The sequence below is a fragment of the Meriones unguiculatus genome, chromosome 3 (genome assembly GCF_030254825.1).
Source record: "Meriones unguiculatus strain TT.TT164.6M chromosome 3, Bangor_MerUng_6.1, whole genome shotgun sequence".
Taxonomy (NCBI): Eukaryota; Metazoa; Chordata; class Mammalia; order Rodentia; family Muridae; genus Meriones; species Meriones unguiculatus.
In genome coordinates, this window is record NC_083351.1 from 60,351,016 (window position 1) to 60,354,884 (window position 3,869).

A 3,869-nucleotide genomic window follows, 5' to 3' on the forward strand; every position below is an offset into this window, starting at 1 on the left:
TCATTATTCCTGATGGGCTAATTACAGAGCCTGTGTGCCTGGGCTAGGCATGGCTCAGATTCCTCAGCTTTGGAGACTCCCACAAGGAATCACAGGAAGGACAGAGGGATAGAAAGAAAAGAAGGAGGAGGGTGCCAGGATGGGTTAGCCTGGAGAAAACATCATGTGGGCCAAGGAAGGTCTCCAATAATAGTGTGAAAAGACCCAGATGGAGAATATAAGCAAGTACCATGGGATTATGGATAAAAGATAGTCCATTTGAGGAAGATTAAGGGAAATGGCATTGGATGGGGGATGGGAGATGGATGGTTAGGAAATTGAAATACCTTCCCAGCCCAAGGTAAATAAGGCAATTATAAATCTAAGAGGCGCCTGTGTCTCATTTGTGATAACGGGTTCAATGATGCAGCAGTGGTAAACATAGGGCTAACAATAAACATTATATAGACCAACACCCTTTTTATTTTTAATTTACTGCAACAAACGGCAAAGTCTTGGTGTCTGTATTAATTCTCATTGCTGTGGCCAAACACCTAACAGGAAGCGTTTTAAGGGAGGAAGGACTTATTCTGGCTCACAGTTCAAAGGAGTCACTCCGTCATGGCAGCAGTGGGGAAGTCCATCAGGAGGGCATGCAGGCCTGAGCAGGAGGCGGCCGCCCACCCTGCAGCTGCAGTCAAGACACAGGGAGAGATGAGGGCCGGTGCTCAGATCGGCTTCTCCTTTTGACCCAGCCCAAGACTCCAGCCCAAGGAATAACACGATCCACAGGTGGAGGGGGTCTTCCTGTCTCAGTGTAATCCAGATCATTTTCACAGGCATGGCCAGAGGCTTCTGCTGGGGGAATCTAGGTCCTCTCAAGACGACAGTCAGGCCCTATGCTGGGAATCCCAGATCTGGACCTGGCCGGTGTCCATCCTCCTGGCCAATATTAAATAAAGCTTGCTTCAAATTTGGCTCAAATACAGTGGCAGCGGTCTCGTGTTCACCCAGTGAGATCAGACCACCCACCCAAGTCTAAAGCTGGACCTCCACTCCGGGACTCTGGGGCTGAGAGGGTGGACACGCTGAGACAGTCACACTTGGAGGCGTGCTCTCACTTTTGCTGGCTCTTCAAGTTAACAGCCATGCTTGTAAAACAGCAAGCGTCTATGGGAGCCTCCCTGATTTCCACTCAGCTGACAGACCCCAGGATAAATTGCTGCACATTACAAACTGCTCCAAAGGGCTTCAAGCCCTAGACTTGCTGAAAGCTGATGTTAACTAATCCAGCAATGGGATTGTTCTCTGTCTCTTCAGCTGGGTTAGTAAACCAGATGCTTCTGTTGAAAGCCCCATTGCCTGAATCCCCTCTAGGCCTTTGACTAGCATTCCATCCTTCCTGGGCCCTGACAACAACATTTCAGCAGGAAGAGGACATCACCCTTTATCCTCAACAGGCTAGAATGTTAGGTCAAAAGAAACTCCCTAGCCTAGGGGACAAAATGGCTACCAATAATGCCTATTGGCACATCAGGAAAGGTACCTGTTAAAACCAAATAGACCCAGATCTATCAACAGGTAGATTCATTAACTGAAATAGTTCTTCTATATAATAGGACACTGGACCTGCTCTTTGCAGAACAAGGAGGTGTGGCTTTGGGGGGAAATTATTGGTTCTATCAAACCAATCAGAAACCATCAGAGATTGTATTTGGAAAGAAACACACACACACAGACCTGAGATGAAATAAATGACTGGTTCCCATCTCATTTAGGGGTTCCTCCTGAAGAGTAACTCTGATGTCAGCCATCACAGGGCCTTTGACCTCTCTATTTCTGCTAATTACTATTGACCTTTGCATCATTAATGCTTTAACTAAATACATACAGTCCCATCTGGGTACCATTAAGCTGATGGTTATTAGATCCTAATATAAACAGGTTCCCACCACTGACTCAAGGATTTGACTCATGATACAACTCAAGCTGAGTCTGGGGTTGGACCCCAAGCTTCACACACAAGCTCCCAGGAAACAGTGATGCTCTTGCCCAGAGAGCACACACTAAAGGGTGCAAACACACACATGTATGTATACTCACACAAAAACATACATACAAATATACATACATACATGCACATGTGCACACACACACACACCATTGCTCCCCTCCTGGGATTTACCCACATCCAAACAACTGTGACTTTCTTCCCCAACCTCACACTGTGTCTGACAGGTAGGGCTCAGTGAAGGGTTGTCATCCAGTCATCCATAATGCCCTCCCCAGGCCAGAACTCAGGCTGAGACAGACCTGAATCCATGTGTGAGGCTCACAAACAGAACCTGAATTGGGTCAACAGAGGCTGGGCTACAGCTGCTGCTTCTCCCATGGCAGCTGAGGGAACAGAGGAAGAGGAGGAGGGGCCCTGCTGACACCTTCAGTTTAGGCAATGTGAAAGGAACACATCAACCCTGCTTAGGCCACTTCCCGTACCTCATCCTAGAGCCAAGCTCCAAAGACACTGGCCCAGAGTGACTTGCCACTCCTTGGCTAATGACAGGAGGGTTGAGCCCATACCCTACAAACTAATGAGGCCTGATGGGGCTTTGGTGTTTCTGCAGATGTCACCACCTGACTCAAGGTGCTGTCAAGCACTTGCACTGGAGATGTGGTCAATGACAGGCTTCACCCTAGTGCAAGGCTGTGAGGCTGTACTCTGATTTGGATCAGTTATGTATGACTTGTTCATTCTCACCACATCACAGTGAGGACAGAGAGCAGGATCTGTGAGGGTTAAAGTTAAAAGAGATGTGACTGGCTCAGTTTTCCATGGGGATGGCCCACCTTGGAGGCCAACCCCCTGACTCAAATCTTCTTGGTGGCCCATTGTTGTGGTTCTAAACAAGTTTTTTATTTGATCCCAGGAGTGGGATATGGGACTGCTTCAGACTGTCCATAGCAGCAAAGTATTTGCCTGGTGCAGGCTGAGAGGGCTGTTTCTCAGCTGCAGACAGTTTAAATCTGAAGACTCTGGAGATGGAATAAATGCCAGGGCCCAGAGAGAGAAGAGAGCTCAGAGAAAGAAGGCGGTTGCTAGTGCTCCCCCTGCTGCTCCTGGTTGCTGTGCATGAAGTTGGATGAGATAAGTTGAAGAGATCCTGAAACAAAGATTGGAATGCCCTAAGGAACCCAGTGACCCTAAACAGCAGGAAATAGCTAAAGAGAACTCCACCCCCTCTCCCCATTATTGTTCCTTCTCTTCTACCTGGTGTTGGGGTGTTGGAAGAGATTGGGGTGAAGGGAAGAAGAGGCATAAGAAACCAAAATAAAATAGTATAAAAAGTTATGCTAAGACCCCACCTCATGGATGCCAGTGAGAATCACCTCAAAGCTTCTGAGCAGCTGCTGTCCAGTTTGGGCAGAAGCTGGGATCTGTTTGCTAGACCCAAACAGCAGTGACTATCTGGACAAGGAGGCCTGAGCTAACTCTGCTATAGCTTATGACCTGCTTCCTGTAGTCTTTCGCTACTAGTCCACTCTAACAAACAAGTACATGTAGCTGCGCAGGGCCTTTAATCCAAGCACAGGGAGGCAGGCAGATCTCTGTGAGTTCAAGGCCAGCCTGCTCTACAAAGAAAGTCCAGAGCAGCCAGGCTCTTACACAAGAGAAACCTTATCTTGAAACAAAAAAAAAAAGGAAAGGAAAGGAAAGGAAAGGAAGGAAGGAAGGAAGGAAGGAAGGAAGGAAGGAAGGAAGGAAGGAAGGAAGGAAGGAAGGAAGGAAGGAAATGTGCCCTTGAATAAAACACTCCCCAGAAGTGATGGAGGCTGAGCTATAAGCCAGTACTCTACCCCACCTATGTCCCCCAAGGACTGTTCCACATAGC